The 22647-nt window shown below is 40.0% G+C and overlaps 1 protein-coding gene across 10 annotated transcripts in view; it reads left to right on the top strand.

Annotated features, from left to right (window-relative positions):
- Positions 1–22647, top strand: part of DST (dystonin) — a 422554-nt gene that overhangs the window by 94087 nt on the left and 305820 nt on the right. Inside the window, exon 1 of one of the 10 annotated variants that reach the window (XM_053913664.2) lies at positions 4044–4646. The exons of the other annotated variants lie outside the window; for them this stretch is intronic. The gene's annotated coding sequence lies outside the window, so the exon portion shown is untranslated. Of the gene's footprint in view, positions 1–4043; positions 4647–22647 lie in introns of those variants that run through there. 10 annotated transcript variants of the gene reach the window in all.

Below are 22647 nucleotides of genomic sequence, written 5' to 3'. Positions count from 1 at the left end.
ACAGATATGTGTCAGGGGGAATGAGATTATGTAAACTGAAGACTATTTAGGGAGAAAGCCAAGGGAAGTTGAGGGAAGCTGGTGGAAGTAACTAAGCGTAAGCTCAAGATGCAGAAGAACTTGGGCTCTAATGGGAGGCAGCAGACAAGCAGATGCTGATACTAGTAGAGCAGTGACCATGTCTTATTTTTGGTAAAATGTTTGTTGAGTGATTTGTGGGGAGAGCTACAAAGTTAGTGGCAGTCGTTGTACTTGAGACCTCAAAGTTACATACTTTGAAGATTATTTAATCGACAACAGAACACAACAAAATTAAATAACAAATCATAATCAATAATCATAGACTTGGGGGGCCAGTCCACAAATACCTGTTTAATTATAATGTAGCTAAAATATGAAATTCAGATACACTATCTGTTAAATTTGCCACTGAGCACCCAGTGTGAGAATCAGGGAACAGGGTATCTGAGGGAATTTGGTGCTGTGGATAGTTTGAAAACATACTGTTAATTAAGATTTGGACTTGTAATTTTATTATTCATTTTCACCCTCTGCCTAAAGCTCACCTCATCTCTGAAATTCAACCCTAGGAAGAGATTGGGTGAGGTTTGGAAATGGTGTGAGAATGTCCATAGTATTCATTACTTAGCAATAAAGAAGTTGAAAGTTCAGTATTTTTGTTTTTAAGGCCATAAAAATAGAACTGAATATGAAAATGTCTAGAGCCAAAAAGGACAATATGGTCTGTGGAATCCCTTAATTCGCTCCCATTTGATAAATATTTCCTGGGCCCTGGTAATAAAATGAAGAAAAGCACACAGTTCTCCCTTTAAAGAAGTCATAGTCTAATATGATAAACGGATGTGCTGTTAGACAATTACACCATGGTGCGAGAGATTAATTGTAATGGCTAGAAGCACCTAACAGTAAAAGAACCCAGCAAAGAGTCTAATTCACTTGGATAGAGAAGGGGAGGCATGGGGGGGTTCCTGAAAAGTTTCTGAGAGGAAGTGCCACTTGAGATGAGATTTAAAGAACCTGATGGAATTAGGGTGAAAGGGAAAGCCATTTCAGAGGGCAGGAACTACAAGAACAAAGGGAGATATGTTTAAATGGCAACTTCTAGTAATGTGTGCAGGTAAAGCATGGAGTGCAGTGGGGGGTAGCAGAAACTGTAAAAGTGCTTGTGTAGCAATACTGAAGAGAGTGGACTAACTGCTGAAAGATTTTTAACCTCTGCAGTGACATAATCAGGTTTACATTTCGGAAAAGTCTCACTGGTGATGGTGTCATATGTCAGAAACTTTATATTTATATTTTTATTTTTTCCAAGATTTTATTTATTTATTTTTAAAGAGAGGGGAAGTGAGGGACAGAAACATGAATGTGTGGTTGCCTCTCACATGCCCACTACTGGAGACCTGGCCCCCAACCCAGGCATGGGCCCTGACTGGGAATTGAACTGGTGACCCTTTGGTTTGCAGGCCGGCACTCAATCCAGTGAGCCACACCAGCCAGGGCCAGACACTTTATATTTTTAAAAGTGCTTTTGCACTTATTATAGCTTCTTCATCTTGAAGTCTTAGCCTATAATGTACGCCTTTCCTATCTCTCAGAGGGGTCACGGTGAGAATAAGATAACAGAATGTAAGGAAACACCCACTCTCTAAGTGCCTTTTACACAGAACCATCCAGATCTGCTGATCTTAGTTCCAGGATATTGTAAGTTGGGGTTTTCAGTCTTCAGCTGACAGAAATACATGGCTTTTCAGTGACAATGCCATGTTAAAATACAGGTTTTTTTGTCTCAGGTGAATTCTTTGAAGTTGGAATTGAAGCAGAGTCAAACTTTGGACTCAGGAAAACTTGGATTTTAATTCTCCCTCTGTCACTAACCAGTTATGGTTTCTTGGACAAACTACTAACCTTTCATTTTCTCCATCAGAGGGTCATGGTTGTGGTTATTAAATAAAGTCATGAGTGTAAAACATTTTGCAAATTCCGTGGTACATGAAAGATGGTCCATAAATGATGGATTACTGATAGCCAGATGCTCTTACAAGCATTGAATGTTGTTTCACTCTGGCCTCCCAACAACCCTGTGAAGTGGGTACTATTATTTTCTCCATGTTTCAGTCCAGAAATCTTGTGAGAGGGGGAGAGATTTCCCAAGGTCGCCCAGCTGGGAAGTGGTAGAGCTAGGCTCTGAATTCAGGCAGTCTTGACTCCAGAGGCCCGGCTCTCAACTGCTGTGCATGTGCTGCTTCCCTATGGAATATACTGTTACTATCAGCAGTTTGACCCCTCATTACCATTCCAAGAATGCATGGGGCAAAGGCTGTTTTTGCAGACCACTCCAAATGCTGCTTCTGTCCATTTTGGCTGGCTCTCTAAATGGGTAGTTAAAAATTACTTAAATGTGCACTGATTCTATTCATAAAACTGGCTACTACTGTGTGTCAGTCTCTGAGGAAGACTCAGACTATGTCCTCCATGACCTCAGTCATTGGGAGGGAAACAAGAATTTTTGAGAATCTACATGTGTGGTCTGTAAAGGGAATGGCTCTTAGGAATCTAATTACTAACCCTTTCATTTCAAGAACGTGTACCATAGGATATGTGTATGTTACTTCATGAACCAGTGTTTACATACATGCCTACCAAGTTGCAAGAAAACTCTAGTGATCCTGAAGGCTTAGTGGGACATGGGATCAAACTCAGACTATAAGCTACTGGTCAGAATAGAAAAGACACATGTGGTCTCGCTCTGATTGGAATGGGCCAATTGCTGAGTAGAAGTAAAGCATTCCAATTCAAACTTAAGTTTTCTTTAAAGAGTATAGTTTTTTTTCAAGAGTACTCATCCCCATTGAAGAGTTAATGGAAGGAAAATGGTCCAGATTCACAACATGGAAAAAAGAAAGAAAATAGTCAAGGGCAAAAGGTCAGTACATATGAAAGGAAGACACAGGGAGGGAAGACATGGGTGAGAGGTGAAGTTGTCCTAAGTCAGATGGTGACCAATGAGCGAGTTTATCTAATGACAATAATAGCTAACACTTATAAAGCTATTTAATATGGGAACTTTATGAGGTAGGCACTGTTATCCCCATTTGACTAATGAAGAGAAGCCCAGAGAGGGTAACTTGCCTGTGACAGAGTTAGTAAGGAGGCAGTGCCCTGAAATATATCCATCTTCACGCCTGGGTACCAACTGGTTCCTCCAGTCGACCCTTACACTCAGCCACTTTAGTATACGTTCTGCGAAGTTAAATGACTTGTACCCCTTTTTACTCAAGTTCAGTGGGTATGAGTACCGAGCAGAATGGGTAACGGTGAAGAGGAGGGAGGTGACACAGTGAGCTGGGGGAGTTGAGGAGGGGCTGGGGCTCTCCTAGCACAGCGGCAGATCCTCGTGCGGGCTCTAGGGGGCGGAAGGGAGGGACCGCGGGCTGGTCGGTGGCAGCCGCCGCTGGGCGGCCGGGCGCGCAGGCGCACACACGCCCAGGCTGTCAGGCCCTGACGTGCTGGGCCACCTGCAGAGGCCATGGGGCCCCCAGCCCCGGAGACGTGCCCTGGACGCGAAGCCCCTTGCCCTTCCCACCCCGCGCTGCCACAGGGTGACTGAGTCTTTCTGTGCCATAAGCTGGGTTGAAAACAGTATATTCCACTCTCCTTCCCACCACCCTTTTCCCGGGGAGAGTCTCCGGCTCCTCTGCAGGGGGCTGCGCGCGTCGGTGGCCGCGATCTGCGGCTTTGTTTCACAGGCACCTGTTGTGGGTCCCAAATAGAAACCTCGTCCTTGGGGATCCGGGGCTGGCCGGCCAGTGTCCGGGGGTGGGCGTGCTTGGCTGCGCGGTCAACCTGGGTGGGCAGATCGGGGGAGGGGGGCTGGGGCTCAGAGGCTCTCCTTGGAAGGGAGGGGCCGAGCAGCACGGGGTTGCAGCCTAACCAGCCTGGGCGCTGACCGCTGTGCTCACCCCCTCCTTCTGCCTTCCCCCTCTCCCCTCCCCCTCCGGGAGTGCAGGCGAGTGTCTGCAGCGCGGCGGTCAGGAAATGCCGCAGATGCGCGGCGCAGCATCCCCGGCGGAGGCAGCGTGTCTGTTCTCCCTCACGGCTGCAGCGGTCTCCACTGGCCCCGGAGCAGGAGCCTAGTGCAGCTAGGGTGGCCGCTGCGGTGGCCTCGCAGGGTCTCAGCGCCTGTAGTCCCCCGCCCGTTCCGCCCAGCTCCTGGCTCCTCCGCTGGTCGTGGCGTGGCGCTGCTGGTCACCGCCCCTGGGGCTTGCCGAGATTTGCTGCTGCTGAAACCCGAGAGCGACTCTGGCTCCCCGGGAGCCGGGCGGCCCAGCACCCGCGGCCAGGCAGGGGGCCTGGGCGTTTCCTCTGCCGGCTGGGTGCCCCCCGGCTCCGCGTCTCCTGCTTCAGCGCTCTCCCCAAGCCAGCCGCTCCTTCCGCTTTTCCAGTTCTCCAGGCTGCGTCTTGCTAACTAAGATACTGTCCCGGTTTCCAGGGGGAGAGGGGAATTGGCCAGTCATCCCTTAGATAAACTTCGGCATGGCGGGGGTACCTCTCCCCAGCCGCTTACCTGTACGTGGAGGAGCAGGAGTACCTCCAGGCCTACGAGGATGTCCTGGAGAGGTACAAAGGTATGTGGCTCCCCGAGCTCACTTGGGCTGCGGGGCTAGGCACGGACCAGCACCAGCGTGGTAACCGTTACCTTTGCTTAACCAGAGCCACCACTGCTTGGGCACAAGTAAACAGGTGTCTGGAACCAATGTGGGGAATGGGCCCTGTCTTTTTGGATGGGATTCAGCGTCCCCAATGCTGGGAGGGTCGGGGTGGGCCACGGACCAGAGATGCCCTTGGGTGGGTGGTAGAGTGGGGGGGGCGGTTTTGGTTTCCGAGAAGCACATTGCGTTTTCTCTTCCCTGTAAAAGCTCTTAAGCACTAGGCATAATCATAATTCTTCCTGGGAGGGTGGGTGCCGATTAATTGTCCGTGGGCTTACTAAGGCATTGCTGCGCTCGCCTGGCACGGAGATTTGGTTAGTCCTACATAAAACGTTCTCGAGTTCTTAAATGGACTGTTTAACCACTGAGAGCATCACCAAATCATTTTTCTTAAAATGATCTTGTTTGAAAAAAAGTTTATGGGCTAAGACTATACATATGTTCTTATGTATCATAAAATTTATTTGATAGTGATGAACGTAAGACTATAGTTAGTGAGACCGTTATAAATTTGAATGTAAAGGAATATATTTTGAGATGTTATTCCGCCTGTCCTTTGTGTTTGGGAAATTCTATGCCAAACTGATAAATATTGGTATTTTAGTATTATGTGTACTTTGATTTTATGCCTAAATACAGCATTAGACAAAGTGCACCTTCTCATCCTAAAGGGTCTTTTTGTCTCAGGAAATTATTTTTCAGTGTGTACAAATGATCTTATGGCTCCTAAAACACTCCACACCCAAAGAAGCTTACAGAGCCTTATATTAATAGTGAATAGTGGCCTATTTCATAGGTTGAATTCAAATAGTTTTGCATCTTGAATATTTGCTTTGGGTTTTAGATACTCAGTTTCTATAAATTGAATGGGGGTTATATAGTTAAAATGTGCATATTAATAGTTTCCTATTAGTAGAAAGTGGAAATACACAATCCTGAACTGAATATTTAAATTCCAATTCTCCAAGAAGCTCAAAATTCACCTACAAATATGTCCTATCTCTTTCTAGAACATGAACTACTATTGACATTCTTCTAGTCCATGTAGAATTTTGTAAACGGTACAATCAGACCCTTTTGTGCCAAGACCCTTTTGTGTATAATGCTGCCCCTGAGTAAATGCAGTGATGTTTTAGGATAAAGCACATTTGTAGAATTTGTGTACATGTGTAATATACTCATGTGTACATCTATCTTTCCATTTTAAAGTAAGGTTCTTCATCAGTTGTCTCCAGAACTTTACAAATGAGAAATAGTAATAGAGATTAGTAAACCTTATCGAACACATACACCTGTGCTTTTTAAAGTCAGAAAGAACAAAGTCTGAAAGTGCTAAAATATATATATTTTTTACTTTTGGAAAAAAAAAACATAGCTTGATGAATTTTTTTGTCTCTTCAAGTTTTTCCTCAGTGATAGTGGATGATTTCAGGTGACTTTGAAAAGTGATATAACTAAAGTGCTGATTTGACTTGTGTGGAGGAAGCAGATATTATTTAAAAACTGTCCTTCATATTTGTTTTTGGAAATTAAAGTTGTACAGGCCACTGTAGTTCTCATTACATTTCATTTTAATTATACGCTAATGATCAGTATTGCACTTAAACATGTTCTTTTTCAAACATACAGTCCAAAATTTCGCTGAAAAAAGGAGGGTTCTTACCTTCATTTTCTTTGTAGTTTTAAAATTAATTTGTAGTTGGCTTTATAGATGTTCCGTATTTCATTTAGTCTTGGGGAAAAAAGTAAGAGTATTGGCCAGTATATTACATGAAAAGCTGGAGACCTGGAAAACTCATTGTTTCCTGATGTTTTGAAGCCAGTTACGATTTCCCATCAGCATCCAATACGATGACTTCACTACAGTGCTTATTATCCTGATGACTTGCTATGGGGGCTGATCTAATCAGAAAAGAATTGTGGGCTTTGAATAGGGAGTGTCAGTTTACTAAACTTTCAAAGTACAGTTGCTCATTTTCTGAAATCATGCATTGTTCAAAACATTTTACATTCCTATTGGAACTTAAGAGAGGCTATTTTAATTTTTATTTCTGGCAAAGTTTCTTGGTTACAGAGTGAGTTTACATCTAGCTAGAATATTATCAGGTTGCTAAGTTATCGTATGCCCAGCTGTTGAATAGTGTAAGTGGTAGAGTTAGCTGAAACAAATTCAAAATCTGTCTGTTGTCAGAAACATAGAATTATAATAATCTACAATGTTAGCCTTTAGGAGTATTAGATTCAAAAGTTGAGAATTTTGTTAGACTTACTTAGTCCTTAGATGGCCTTGGAAGGCCTTCAAACCCAGCATTTGCAGAAAAGCAAGAATAGTGGCCAGCGAGGCCTAAGTATTTATGGTGTGGTCTATTCTGGTATTTTGCTTTGGTCCTTTACTTCTGAGTAAAAATAGGCAACTGTTTGCTGTATTTGAATAACACAGAAAGAGCTATTTGCTACATACATATAGATGGGCACAGTGTTCTGACTCTTATTCTAGTCCTTTTACTAATAAAATACATTCACAACTAGAACATTCAGGGTATCTGATTTAAAAAATGACATTACTTCAGCTGATGCCACACTCAGTGTGAATAAAGGCATTTATTTATGAATAAAACATTTCTTTATTATTGTTTATGTTAGTGGCTTTCTTTTATATCTAGAGTAAATTCCCAGTTTATTTGTCATGGACTACAAAACGTTTTGTAGATTAGCAGGAAAGATACAAGTGGTCCCTCTTGTTTTTCTTGTCAATATAAGAAAAATAACCTCGAACTGCTATTATAATTAACTATTATGTATATTATTAAAATTAATTGTCACCTATCTATGAAATTCTGCTATTTGAGCCTGTCATTAGAAAATTTTATATTCTCAGCACATTGTAACTTTAAAAAATATAATGATGTTGAGTGTGCAAATGAGCTCATTAATGTGAACCTAATAAATTTTATTCTATATATTTTAGACTTAAGAAGTGAAATTATTTTGGTACAACGAAATGCAGTTTTCCCCCACTGACCTGGGAATTGGTTGCCCTCAGACAAGTGTGAAACGTGTTTTGTCATTACTCTCTACGAAAGTTGAATGGCAGATATGTGACTTGTCCATAATATCGCTAAGAAACCCTCTTCAATTATTTAGAAAAAAGTCAACATTTTTTGTTTCTCACAAAAACTTTTGAGTAGTTCCTTCAGCCTCTTCCCTCAGTAGGCAATACAATCCCGTGTGTGTGCCTGGTGACAAAGGAACCGAGCGTACTCCAGCTGTGGTTTTCACTTTCGGTTCAGTTTTGCACGACACGGGTATGTGATGTAAACCAGCTCTGGCGCCAGGTGAACTGAAAGTTGGAGCACAGTAGTTTTCCAGTAGTCTTCCCTTGTCTACGGGGGATACATTCCAAGAACCCCAGTGGATGCCCCAAACTGCGTATAGTACTGAACCCCATACATACTATGTTTCCTCCTGTACATGCATGTACTTTGTGGCTTCTCGTTGGCATATCTGAATTGCTAGTATCATCACTCTTCTACTTTGGGGCCATTATTAAGTAAAATACGGGTTACTTGAACACAAGCCCCGTGATGCCATGACAGCTGATCTGATAACCACGCCGGCTACTAAGTGACTGTGAGGCAGGTGAGATGCTGGAAAAATGAGGATTCATCTGTGCAGGACAGAGGGACAGGAGAGATTTCATCACACTACTTAGAATGGCGCACATTTTATTTTATTTTTATTTTTAATCCTCACCTGAGGATATGTTTTTTGATTGATTTTAGAGAGAGAGAAAGGGAGAGAGGAGAGAGACAGAGAAAGAAAGAAACATCAATGCAAGAGAGAAACATCGATTGGTTGCCTCCCATATCTGCTCTGACCCAGGATCCAACCTGCAATCTGTTTGGTGCGTGGGAAGACCCTCCAACCAACTGAGCACCCTGGCCAGGGCAGAATGACACACATTTTAAAACTTATGAATAGTTTATTTCTGGAATTTTCCATTTCATATTTTTAGACCGTGGTTGACCCCCGGGTAACTGAAACCACAGAAAGTGAAACCATGGATAATGGGGGACTAATATTGTATAAACATCTCCAGGAATTACTTCCCCGCCCTGCCCTCCCAGTCATATATCATACAGTTTAGCTCCATTTTTCAGTTGACTTTCAGGATTCTTCAAAAACTTGATTTCAGATTTCATCTGCTGATACTCTGCTCATGGCTTAATAGCCAGTTGTGTAATAAGTGAACTTTAACAGTGTTGCATCACAATGGTGTTATTCTGTAGCTATAAAACTGTATTAGTCTGGGCCTTTTCTTTTCTTTAAACAAATGAAATAGGCTTAATTTGATTATAAGTGTTAGTTAAGATTGTGTTTGGCTGTAACGGAAACAGATGCTAATTCTGAACCAAGTAGATTTCTTTCTCTCAGGTATTGAGAGGCCCCAGGTAGACAGGCCAGGGCTGTGGGGTACCTCTGTTTGCCAGCAGGACCCAGACTCCTGTGTTCCTGCCTAGTCACTTGTCACGTATCATGTGGTGATTCTGTCATCACAAGATGGCTGCTTCTCTTCCAGCTCTTTTGTCTTAGTTTCAGATGGGAAGAAGGGAAGTAGAAGGAAAAGGAGAACAGATGCACACGAGTTGATTCAGCCTCTCCTTTAAGGAGGCTTTTTCAGAATTCCATTTAACAACTTTCACTTGTATCTCATTGACCCAACTGTTCCAGGGGCCACCACTAAGGCAGGTCAGGAAAATACAGAGTTTTCGGCAGGTCCCACTTACAGCCTGAGCAGAACTGAAGTTCATAGAGCATAAAGAGAGAATGGGTTTTGGGTCTGGCACACAGAGGGTGAAGTGTCCATCCTGAAAGGAGAAACTTAAAGTTTGGATGCATTACCAACCATAACACAATGTGTTTGATTTCACTGAAGTTGGAGAGACCATCAGAAAGCTCCTTTGAAGTAGGAGGGATTTCAAAATGACACCATTGAATGTTTTTATAATGATACAACATGGATTTGGAAAGTAATTTTTACCAAATAATCAGGGTTTCAATGGGCCAAAAAACTTGTTCATTGCCTCACATCATAATAAATATATATCATGTTCAGAGATGTACCCAGTTATTAGATATTGGTAGTGAATTTAACTTTGAACTCAAAATGCCATTCCGATGCTCCTTTAGTTTCTTTTGTTTTGACTTAGCCTTAATAGTTTTCTCAACATTTATTTAGTCAGGGGCTTTTAAGAAAGCTTTATGCTTTTTAAAACTTTTTTTTTTGGAGTAATTTGGAAAAGCTTATTTTCTGGCTCAATGACGATTGTAGGTAATAAATAACATACAAGGAGAAGTGAGAACGATTTCTTATCTTACCATTATTTCGCAGCCAGGCGAGGAAGCGCGTGTGTTTCTGCCTGTGGGTCATGTGTGCTCCAGAGTCTGGCTTTGTGGGGAGATGGAGCATTTGACCAAATCGTCTTTGTGAAACTGCAGATTGTAAAAACATCTGAAGCCGGAGAGGTGACAAAAAGACGGAATATCTAGGCTGACCTATGTTCCTTTTCATTCCACAACTGAGTGTAAAAATGTATGAAATGCAGTAAGATTATTTGATTCTGTAAGCCTGATGAACAAATTGAGTAAGAAGGCCTATAGTTTAGAATGTTTAGTGTTTCGTGTCCATTAAAAAGAAAATCAGATGCTTCAATTACATGGAACTGTTCTCTAGAATGGCTTTTGCAGAAAGGCTTCTGTGTCCATTCCTCAGCTCTTAGTAGTGTAGCGGTCACATTCTACCTATTTCCAAAGAGAAATTTCAGGTTGCTGTCCGCTGAAGTATATCATCATTTCTGTACGTGATCCAGTAAGGCTTTTATTTATTTATTTTTTTGGTCTACCACTTTAACGCAAATTTATGTGCTATTATTTTCCACCCTACTTTTGTCTCTCTCAGAAGAGGAAGCAAATTCTTCTTGGGTTGGGTGTTGGGGAAAGCTTTGTACTTAGGGTCAAATGAGATTTTACCCTGTAAGAAGGTGAAGGTACCAGTGAGGAAAACTCCAAGTGGAGCACTAGCATGACTTTTCACTTCATGAGCATAACCACAGTCTCTTTTGAATGCTTGGCTAAAGTGCATGGTAGGGAGAGGACAGAGGTGATTGGGAGGTGGAAATGGCTGGATATGGAGGGTTATGTTGGACCAGATTGGAAAGCACCTGAATGCCATCACCAAGGCCAACTTTGGGGTTTATTCTGTGGGCAGGGAGAGCAACCTTGATGACCTTCAGCAGGATATTACTAATGAGATAGGTTTTTAGAGAGGTGACTCTAGTGACAGTGTGGAGGATCGAATGAAAGGGAAGGCTCAGGAAGCAGGGAGGCAGGTCGGTAAGATTCTGGTAGTTGGAATGGAAGGCTGGATTCAAAAGAGATCTCAGAAATTGACAGCGTGGCTGACTGGGTGGCTCTATAATGTGGGTGCAGGAGTGACGCAACAACTTCCGTGTTGAAGTTATACTCGTGTTTGCAGAAGCTTGGAGTATTTTCTTCTTCATTTGTAAAATGAGTAGTTCTTTTTAATACATAAAAGAAGTTCATTAGAAAGAATGTTTTGAAACACTGTTAATATTAGTCATTATTAGGCATTCTTTGGTAGTGAAACGGAGTGAATGCTGTTTTAGTTGGCCTTGGAAATACACCAAACAGTGTGACCTACAGAAATGGACTGTTCTCTTGCAGACGGGGCTGCATAATTAATACCTGGTCAGCCTTCTTGCCGGGGACCCTCTGAGCATGGTTTGTAGTGGGTTACAGCAGCGGATCTGTTTTGTATAAGCAATAAAATTACTGGCTTCAGATCCTTTTTAGATGTAACTATAAGTGGTCAAAAACCCAATCTTACAATATAGTTCAACAATTTTTTTCCTTTGATTTTATTTCAAAAGCCTCCTAATTGTTTTTCCTTTCTACAAAAACGACAGCAAATTTGTAGTTAGTTTTGTTTGGTGTATAAGAAGTTTAATGGTTATATGATGATTTAATATCCTAAGCCATCCTTGAATTTATCTGTTAAGCCCTTAATTTTTAGTTTAAAATAGTAAATAGCTACATTTATATGCCTGTCTACTTATATAGCAGGCATAGTGCTGGTATTACAAATGAATTTTTATTTTATTTATTTATTTATTTATTTATCTATTTATTTATTTATTGTCTGTTTAGAAAGTATCCAGCCATGTACTATGAAAAACAGAAACATTTATTGAAGAAGATACAAGACACAAGAAACATTGTACATAGGACAATGATGCCTCAGTCCCCTTCAAATTAGGCACCTTGGGACCTCACACAGTTCTCCCAGTTGCCATCAGCTGCCCCACCCTATTTTCCTCAATCTCATTGATGGTCTGAAGTCTCTTCCCTTTCAAAGGTGATTTTAGTTCTGGGAGAAGCCAGAAATCATAGGGCACCAAATCTGGGCTGTAGGGGGGCTGAGTCACCTGGGTAATTTGATGTTTTGCCAAAAAACTCTGCACATCAGCTGAGACATCTCCAGTTGCCCATAGCTGCAGTCTTCTGACTCCAAATAGTTTCCTTGGAGGAGTGTTCAACCTTAACACAAAATTTGAGGCAGATTCCTTGTTCTACTTTCTCAGTCATTTTGAATGTGACGGCCACACAGTACACATGCTCGCTCAACTGCATCTACCTCCCCCACTGACTAGTCCAGTGAAGTTGTCATTGTTCGTGCATGCACATTCCAGTCCACTCTCCCTGGCTGCCAGGTTACATCGATGTTGTATAAACCCTTCTTGTTATATTAACAATGGCTGAACTTTTTCCAGACAGATATATATACACACACACGTATGTGTGTATATATATATACACTATAATTCTCATAACTCTTTATCTTGGCTATTACTACTGCCAATATGGAAACTGAGGCTTAGAGAAATTAATTTTCCTGAAATCATACAGCTATAAGGGGAAATAATGACATTTAATAAGTGTGTTTTTGACGCAAACTATATATTTTGAGTTTCATTACATTGGGTAATGTTGCAGCAGTAGTTTTTATGAAATTTTTAAATTAGGATTATGATTTTGATTACTAGAACTTTCTGAGATGTGTTAATGCATGAAATCAAAATTAAGTTTAAAAATTCTTAGAGATTTATATCAATTCAGATATTAGACTTGGGAGCTTGAACTGTTGTATCATAGCTGGATTATTAATTCTAGTAAGATCCATGAAAATAAAATAAAATTTTAACACAAGCGTTTCCAGTGTGTATATAGGTTGAGGAGATTTTGAAAAGAATCGTGTTTTGTAAATGTCACCAGTGAATGTGGCTGCTTTGATACATGCCTCAAATGTTTCCTGGAAAGAATCGTCAAAAGGGGTTGACAAAGTTCTGATTTTTCTCTAGTGGGTGAAAATATTTCTCAGTGAATCCTGGTATTAAAGACATTATACAAAGATACCATTGTCCCAGTGAATTAAAAAATGCCCCTAGTTCAGTGCTACAGTTCCCCATGCCAGCCATGCCAGTGTGACAGTTTGTAGTCTTGACTTTGGGGACGAAATAATACTGCCTGGTGGCTTAGTTAGATGTGGAGGGTGTGCCTCACTGTCTACCTCACTGGGCTAATAGAGGTAGGATAAAATAGTGCATATGAAGTATTTTGGGTAGTACAGATTATATAGACAGTCAATGAATGAGACAGACCTAAGAACTCAAGACCTCTGGCTCCTCTTGGCCAGAAGCCTTTAAAGAAATTAATATACTAAGTTTTAGAGCAGTTTTATGGTTACAGAAAAACTAGGCAGAAAGTACCGCATTCCCATATACTTCCTCTTTTCCCCCTGCATTTTCCTCTTTTGATGTTTTGCACTGGAGTGGTGCATTGTTATGATCGGTGAATGAATATTTATTATTATTTATTAAGAACCATAGTTCACATTAGGGTTCACTGTGTTGTACAGTTCCGGTTTGACAAACGCTTATCATGTGTCTTCTGTTACAGTATGATACATAATAGTTTCACTGCTCTGTATTCTACCTATTCACAGTCTCTGGCAACTAATAATCTTTTTAACGTCTCCATAGTTTCACCTTTTCCAGAATGTCGTAGTTGCAATCATACAGTATGTAGTCTTTCAGACTGGCTTTTTTCCCCACTTAGTAATATCATTTGAGGTTCCTCTGTGTTTTTCCAAGGCTCGATAGTTCCTTTCTTTTTGTTGCTGAATAATATTCCATTGCCTGGATGTACTACAGTTTGTCCACTCACCTACTGAAGGACATCATGATGCTTTTGATTTTTGTCAACTATGAATAAAGCTGCTCTACACGTTTGTGTGCAGGTTTTTGTGTGGACTTAAGTTTCCACCTCGTGAGGGTGGATACCTGGGAGATGACTGCTGGGTCATGTGGTGAGGTTGTCTTCACCTTGTAATAAACTGCCGAACTGTCTTCCCAAGTGGCTGTACCATTTTTCATTTCCACCAGCAATGAATGAGAATTCCTGTTGCCTCACATCCTTACCAGCATTTGCTTTTGTCCATGTTTTTTAATTTAAATATTTTATTGTTTATGCTATTACAGTTACCCCAGTTTCCCCCTTGCCCCCCCATCCAGCCTGCCCCTCACTCCCACCATCAGTTCCCACACTGTTGTCCACGTCCGTGGGTCATTCATACATGTTCTCTGACTAGTCCCTTCACCTTCTTTCAACCGGTTCCTCCCTCCCTCCTCCCCTCTTACATCTGTCAGTCTGCTCCATGTTTCTATGCCTCTGGCTCTGTTTTGTTCAGTAGATTCCACTTATAAAGTGAGGGCATGTAGTATTGTTTTTTCACGGACTAGCTTATTTCATTTAGCATTATAATCTTTAGTTCTATCCATGCTGTTACAAAAGGTAAGAATTCTTTCTTTTTTACTGTTGTGTAGTATTCCATTGTGTGAATGTGCCATAGTTTTGTCATCCACTCTGTTATTGACGGGCACTTAGGCTGTTTGCAGCACTTGACTATTGTAAACAATGCTGCTATATACATTGGGGTGCATATATACTTTTGAGTTGGTGTTTCAGGGTTCTTAGGGTATAGTCCCAGCAATGGAATTGCTGGATCAAAAGGCAGATCCATTTTTAATTTTTTGAGGAAATTCCATACTGTTTTCCACAGTGGCTGTACCAGTCTGCATTCCCACCAACGGTGCACTAGGGTTCCCTTTTCCCCGCATCCTCTCCAGAACTTACTGTTTGTGGATTTTTTAATGGTAGCCAGTTTTGCAAGTGTGATGTGATATCTCATTGTGGTTTTAATTTGCATCTCACTGATGGCTAGTGATAATGAGCATTTTTTCATATGTCTATGGGCCATTTTAGCCATTTTCATAGGTGTGTAGTGGTAGTGAGTTTGCACTTTCCTAATGATATGTAATGTGGAATGTCTGTTCATACGCTTATTTGCCCAATCTGTGTATCTCCTATAGATGTCTGTCCAGATCTTTTGCCCACTTTTTAATTGGGTTGTCTTTTTATTTGTTGAGTTTTAGAATTCTTTACATGTTTTAGATAACAGTCCTTTATGAGATATGTGTTTTGCAAACAGTAACTTTTTATACCACTGTCTCCTTTTGACACTTTTAAACCATTGCATATTATAGGTATTATTTACATAAATGAGGCCCCAATAATTTCTTTTCATATAGTCACGTTGTTCTTAAGCACTGTTTTGTTTTGGATGTTCACATTGCATTTGTACACACTTCATGGGGTTGAATGCGGTGTCTCAGAGTTCAGCAATCTGACAGTTTGCTTTAGTGTATCTGCATACGCTGCTCCAATAGGTATCCAGTTAGCTGGTTGGCAGCTATGCTTTGTAACACTTGAGTCTAAAATTAGTTGAACTGTTCTATTTTAGGGGTAGACTGAAATTAGTAGTCCGAGTCCTGCAAAACATATGAAAGTTAAACTCTTAGGATATTGAATTACTTCCTTTAGAATGTACTCAGAAGTGGGGTCAGGTAGAAAGCAGTTTGTTTCAGTTTTTTAGGAAGTTTTTGTTACGGTGATTTGGTTATAGTCTGAGTGTCATGCTGTATGTACATAGTACCCAAGAACACAGAGTTTTACGATTGCCCCTGAGGGTCAAGACATTGCTTTTACGTGAATGATAGTGTTTGAGTGTTGAAACCATGTGGGTTAGAGGTAGAACAAGACTACCTGATTTTCTTTTAGACAAGTCTAGAGAAGTCACAGGCCATAAATATTTATGAATGCTGCAACACCATCGACTGCCTTTGCTAGGAAAAAAAGTGAACGATTACAGATTTGTGATTTTTGTGATAACTTTGTATATCAGAAAGTTGAGGATGTTGAAAATTCTTAGTAGATAAACAGCTGAGTGATTGCAATTCAGAGTTTCAATTTTGCATGGACTGTAAAATTTATAATCTCTTTAAATGAGGACATGGTTATGAAAGCATTTGTGTGTTATTTTAATGTACCCTTCAAGAAATCTCAGAAACTATAACAATTTAGCTACTACAGATAATCCGTTGTCTTTATACTTTGAAAAATTTTGGAGGGTCTATAGAAGTATTGAAGAATTCTAAGTTACAGAAAGCAAAATGCAAGGATACTTCACTTTTCTTGTGGAAAAACAGAGCTGTATTTAATCTGCATGCTTTTGCATTTAGAAAATTATATAGAAATTTAGATTTGTGCTTCAGTACAATTAAAATATAAACAGAATTAAATATTTTTGTAATTAGCATTTCCTTGAAACATTCCAGCAGCATTGTTCCTAACCTCGTATTTCTCATAATTTCAATCAGAAATTAATTGATTACATGCTTCAAGTGATCAAATTACCATGTAATATACATTCCCCTCCCCTAGCCTCCATCACATTTTGTACTCAATATTTCCCTAGAAAAGCTGGGAAGAGGTAAAGCACTTGGGGCCAGGAGAAATTGATTCTTACCAAAATGGAGTTTGTGGTTTAATTCTAAATCGTTATTGATGCTGTACTTTAAAAGTGTGCAAAGGCGCTAGGGCCTATGGAAGGAAGAGGAACACAGGGCTAATGGACTGCAGCCCCCCAAAGAGCACAATTGATGAGGAAGGTGGACCAGTTCCACTTATTATAAGTGAGCGCTACCCGAGATGAGTAATCTGAGCATCAGAGAGTTTTGCAAGCAGGGCTGGCATTTGAAGGACGGCAGAATTTCCGTTGTGGGGAGGAGCTTTGTGGTGTTTGTGTGGGAGTGGGTGGTGTGGGCAGAGGGCTTTCTCGACCTTAGCATTTCATCTGGACAATCTGACCTTGCATTTCACTCTTTGTATTTATTGTAGGAAAAGTATTATCCCAGTGATTTAATTAATGCTTTAATGTAAACCAGAGCAATTTTGCTATAGGAAATCAGGATTCAGTTGAAAATTTTATCCTCTCTTTTGAAGAACTCTGTTAATACCATAAATATATTGTAAAATCTTATATAAGCTATTTAACAATTAACTGTAAGATATTGCCTAATTCCTGACTGAATAGATTATTGAGTTATACATGCAATTTAAAAATTCAAATCACTCTTGAATTCTAGAAATTTCAACAATAAAGGAAACAATGACTAATAATCAGGAGATCTGGTTTTCATTCCTGGGTTTTACGCTAACTAGCTAGTCTTGGATGGCTTATGTATTAAAATGAATGCCTGTCCAGTTTCCTCATCATCATATAATACTTTTCTTAATGGAATAATTCATCATTTATTCATTTAGAAAACACTTACAGAGTTGTGTGTTAGCAAGTATGTTAGATCCTTAGGATGAGAGACATAAGAAAGTCATCTTTCATGCTTTTTTGTTGAGCTGTGAATATATCACTTATACTGATATAACCTGTCCTGTTATCCTTGACATAACTTTCTGAAATGCATTTCACTTATTGTTTATTATATACACCTCATTTTTTATTTTTAAAATCATATTTGTGGGTTTTATTTTTTTTTCAGAAACTATTATTGATTTCTTTTGAACACCTTTAAAGAATGTCTTTGGAGCTTTTGATATAGGTTGTAATCAGTTGCATTTCATTAATTGTGCTAGTCTTTAAGACTGTATTACTTATTAATGGTACTGAATTAAGCAGTACTTGAGGGATTAGGTTTTTCTGTAACATTGATTGAAGTTGAGCTCTGAAAGAATTCATAATTTGAAAAGATTTTCCAACCTTATCACATGCATTGATGATATACAAACTTAGTGTCTTCGAGTGTACACAAATGACCTCACTTTGAAAGTTTTAAATTGTTATCTGTCTTAATCACCGTGTGTTCTTGCATGTCTAGGTCCTTGTTTCTTTTGTGTTTAGTTACATGATGACCATATGCAACTTGAGGACAGGCCTAATGTTGCCCTCTCTGAGCTGCCTCCTTCCATCTCTGGTAAATGGAAGATTTCTGTCATGTATTTCTAATTCTTTGCTTTAGAAATGAAGGTGAACAAAAACTTCCTTTTCGGTCATTCTTTGAGTCTGAGATGGAGCTACAGCCCCTGGTCTAGGGATTGTAGTGTCCAGTGGTCTTCAGTTTTGAAGCGCCTGTATTCTGGGGCATTGCTTAGCTGTTTGATTTGTTTTTCCCTTTCCTTGTCTACCCCCCCTCCTCCAAAGAACAGAACTCTGGTTCTGTATCTAACCCTGATTCTGCTCTCTTACCTGCCGGTCTTTGAGAACTACCATCGCTTGTGGTTGATACAGGGAAAAGACCGGAACATTGAGTGTGCTGATTTTTCATCCTTGCACTTTATGCTTGAAAAAAACTGAAGTCCAAAGAAGGCCCAGCAAAGAGAAAAGCAAGATCTAGACTGAGGTCTCCTGATTTCCATTTTTCATATGTTCAGTCTGCATTATTACTTGTAGGCGGATAGCAGATTTGATTTCATTGGCTGTCGCTAAGTCATTTAATGAAAAAGCCATGGCTTACTAAAGAGTCAGGAAGGAAGATAATGTAGAAGACATGAGCAGAGTAAGTGAAGCAGTCGCGGAGATAGAAGCGGTGATGGCAGTGCTTTTCCAGACATGCGGTGTGAGGAAGGCCAGTCTTCAGTGTGGCCCTTGATGTTTATGGATTTTAGGGATAATGTCACTGCATAATGGCAGTGATGATACACTGCATGCGGCAGGCTCATCAGTATTCTGGAGCTTTAAAAACTGATTAGGCTTAATATACATAGGTGGTATAACATGCAATTAAAATATTCCTCCGTTTTAAAAGGTTCATTGACAATTTGGCTGCAGGTTCCAGGCCAGCGTGTGGATATTTACTCATTATCTACACGAGTACATGTTTACACGTTAACTACAACAGGCAGGCTCCAGGCAGGTAGGTCCAGGCCACCGACCACCCCCATACTTCACCCCTTCCCCATGGCCTTCCTTCTCAGCATCTGTTGAAATCTAGAACTTTTCCTTCTGCTGTGAATCGGGAATGGACTGAGGAGAATATGATGCTCTGTGACCTCAATTGTGACACACTTAGAGAGTAGGAGTAGCAGCGGAAGGGATGGAGACTTTGGATTTGCTCACACCTCAAATGGGCACAAGGCGTGTGGGAGGTAGCGGGTGTGGAGGAGAAAGGGGCAGGGAAACGAGGAGAGGGAACTGTCTCCTGGTATTTCTGGGAAGATGGGAGATAGAGGTTTTTAGGTGAATGGTGGCCTGACTCCGTCTCTAACCTTTTGGGTCTCCATACACATGTTTTACCTGCCCTTACCTCCTTCCAGCCTCTGGCTGGCCCTTTCTCCTCAGTTCCCTCTATGGTAACCACAGGGAGGTACGGAGTTGGAAAGGAGGTGATTTGGAAAGTGTGTCTCCAACAGGAACATGCCTGTTGTATGTTTTTGTTAAACTTTTGAAAAAAATAGGTCCAATGTTATGTATTGTAATTATTATTCTAGATGACTATGAAATATCTGTGTATATTGTACATCAATAATGTTGTTTTGTCATTTTTTTAATTAAAAATATAGTCTTGCGTTAGCCAGCATTATTTAACTTGCACTTAAATAGCAATTTTAAGAGAAAATGTATTACAATTTGGTTGTTTGGAACTTGCAAGTACATTTCTAAAGCATAGTCCACTGGTAAATTGAAGGCAACTGGCAAATTTTTGATGGTCAGCAAGTCTATGGAGAAATTTAAAGAATTTGAGAAAACAGTTAGATGTAGTATTTTTTTTTAAAGTTAGTAACCACTTTTATTCTTATCATCATCTTCCAAAAGCATTTAGTTAACATCCAGTACTGGCAAGAATGTGGGGAAAGAAAAAGAACGCGGGGAAAGAGTTCCCTCATGCGTTGCTTGTCCCACGGGGTGTTACCATCTTTGAGGAAAGAGGGTTGCTGAAGACACATTGCTCTTGACTCACAAAAACTTCAGAATATTTCCTACAGGTAGAATTTAATATTTACTGTGACATGGTTTATCATTGCAAACACTGGTAACAACTCAAATAACTACCAGTAGGGGATAGTGAATACATTTTGATACTTGCATACCTTGGAATGGTAAGCAATTAATAAAAGCTATGAGTTAGATCTGTTAAGTATTGACCGATAACATTTCCCCAGTAGGTTATTAAGGAAGATTAAAAGGCAGAGCACTAATGTATATGTTATTTTTATTAAAAAAAAGATAAAGAGATCTATATTGAAACATAGGGAGAGATATGAAAGAAACTACATTATTAATAGTGGTTAGCTCTAGGGGGAGTGAGATTTTTTTTTCCAATCTCAGTATTTGACATTTTAGAAAAGTGTCTGTTACCTCTGTAATACATATAAATACCACCAGAAATAAAGTAGAGAGTTTAAAAGAAAAAAAGTTATTAAATACACGCACATACATGATGACATGATGGAACAGTGCTGGTTTTTGAGAAAAGCTTCCTCCATGTGATTCTGATGCATATAATTTATAAGCAGCATTGCGGGTATTAAGTGACACTGACTTAATAGACCATCTGGCACTTTCATAAACAATTTACAGCCTTATGGCTCGTCTGGTCGATTATAGCTGAGGTGGTTCATCGTGATCTCAGCTATCATTTGCAGCGTCTGATTTGATCATACACTCGCAGGCTGTCTTCTCAGGCGAAATCCAGGGGGGCGAGAAGGCGCTGACTTCCATAGGTCAGACAAGTAAATGTAATAACGGTTTCTAAGGAGTGCTGTCCCAGCCTGAGTTCCTGTTTGTTTTGTTTCGGATCTGACTTCACTTTTAAATTAGTTTATTTAACAAATTATATAAAAATGTATTGGGTGCCCATGACATACGCAAAAAGGAAAAAGATGATCTTACTTTGCTGTAGGAGATCTCAGTCTATTGGGGAAAACCAGCAAGACGAGTTAGAAGGCAGTCAACGTGGAACGCGCAGTCTGAATAAAGTACCCTAGGAATAATGTCCTTATACCTTTACCTGGTGAGGCCAGTGTGTCCGGTATTTTTCAGCTTGTTTCTTCGTTTCATTTCTCTGACAAGTAGGAATAGAGACATCATAGCAGATTCCTCTTATAGTGCAACTTGTTTTTTGTAGATTGGAATATAATGCAACCCCAGGAAGTACTTACTACTAAGAGATGATATGGAAATAAAGTAGAGAGATTGAGAAAAACAAATTGTGTATTTGTTTATGGGATCACCAGATAAGGGAATATTGAATACTTTTGAAGTTTGAAAGAGTGAGTTGGGAAACTATAGAAAATATTTTTTATTTAAGTCTTTTAACTATTTTCAGTGCTCATCACAGTACTTGGCATATTGGAGATGCTCAATAATTATTTTGTTTTTAAAATGGTTGAATGTATGAATTTCTCCTGAGGGTTTTGGGCTTTAAGATTTTCTGAGTTCATTTTCTTACCCAAGGTAAGTAGAATTATTCTGCTTCATTAATATTTTAATACTTATAGTTCATTAATATTTTCTTTTGCAGTGTCTAATCTCCTGTTAATCCCATCTGGTATAATTTTTTTTATCTTTAGAAGTTCAGTTTGTGTCTTTTAACATTTCTTTTGTGTCTTCAACATACTCATGCTTTCCTCTATCTTGGAACATACAGAGTATATTAATAATAGCTCTTTTATTAGCCTTGTCTACCGCTTCTATTGTCTGTGCCATTTCTAAGTCTGCTCCGTTGATGAGTTTTTCTCCTTATTATGGGTTATATTTTCCAGCTTTATTTTGCATGTCTGGAATTTTTTATATAGATGCTGGCTATTGTTAATTTTATTTAGGTGGGTGCTGATGTTTTAAAATGTGTTCTTTTGAGTGTTTTTTGAGTTTTGTTTTGCAATACAGATAAGTACTTGGAGTAGATTGATCCTTTCAAGATTTACTTTTTAAACCTTGGTAGGCAGGACCAGAGCAGGCTTTATTAGCCTAAGGTTAATTTTGTCCTGTTACTGAGGCAACACCCTTTTCTGTTCTGCTTGCTCCTTTCTGGTGGTTCTTTACTTGACTTATGCTGGTTTCCTTGCACATGTGTACACAGTACTCGGATAAAGATGTAACCCTAGCCCTGGTTGGTGTGGCTCAGTGGACTGAGTGCCAGCCTCTGAAGCAAGGGGTTGCTGGTTTGATTCCCAGTCAGGACATATGCCTGGGTTTCAGGCCAGGTCCCTAGTAGGGGGCATGTGAGAGGCAACCACACATTGATGTCTTTCTCTTCCTCTCCCTCTGTATAAAAATAAATAAATAAAATCTTTAAAAAACATGCACCCCTGGCTGGTCTCTAGAATTGGCTCTTATGCAGTTCTTTCTGGTTCTTTGCCCTGCAAACTCTAATTGTCTTGACCTCCTCAGATTAACTCTGCCTCCTTAACCGAGGGAGACTGCCGC

Source organism: Desmodus rotundus, chromosome 11 (genome assembly GCF_022682495.2).
Source record: "Desmodus rotundus isolate HL8 chromosome 11, HLdesRot8A.1, whole genome shotgun sequence".
Lineage (NCBI taxonomy): Eukaryota > Metazoa > Chordata > Mammalia > Chiroptera > Phyllostomidae > Desmodus > Desmodus rotundus.
The sequence above is the reverse complement of the archived record's forward strand: the minus strand, read 5'-3'. Positions and strand labels throughout refer to the sequence as shown.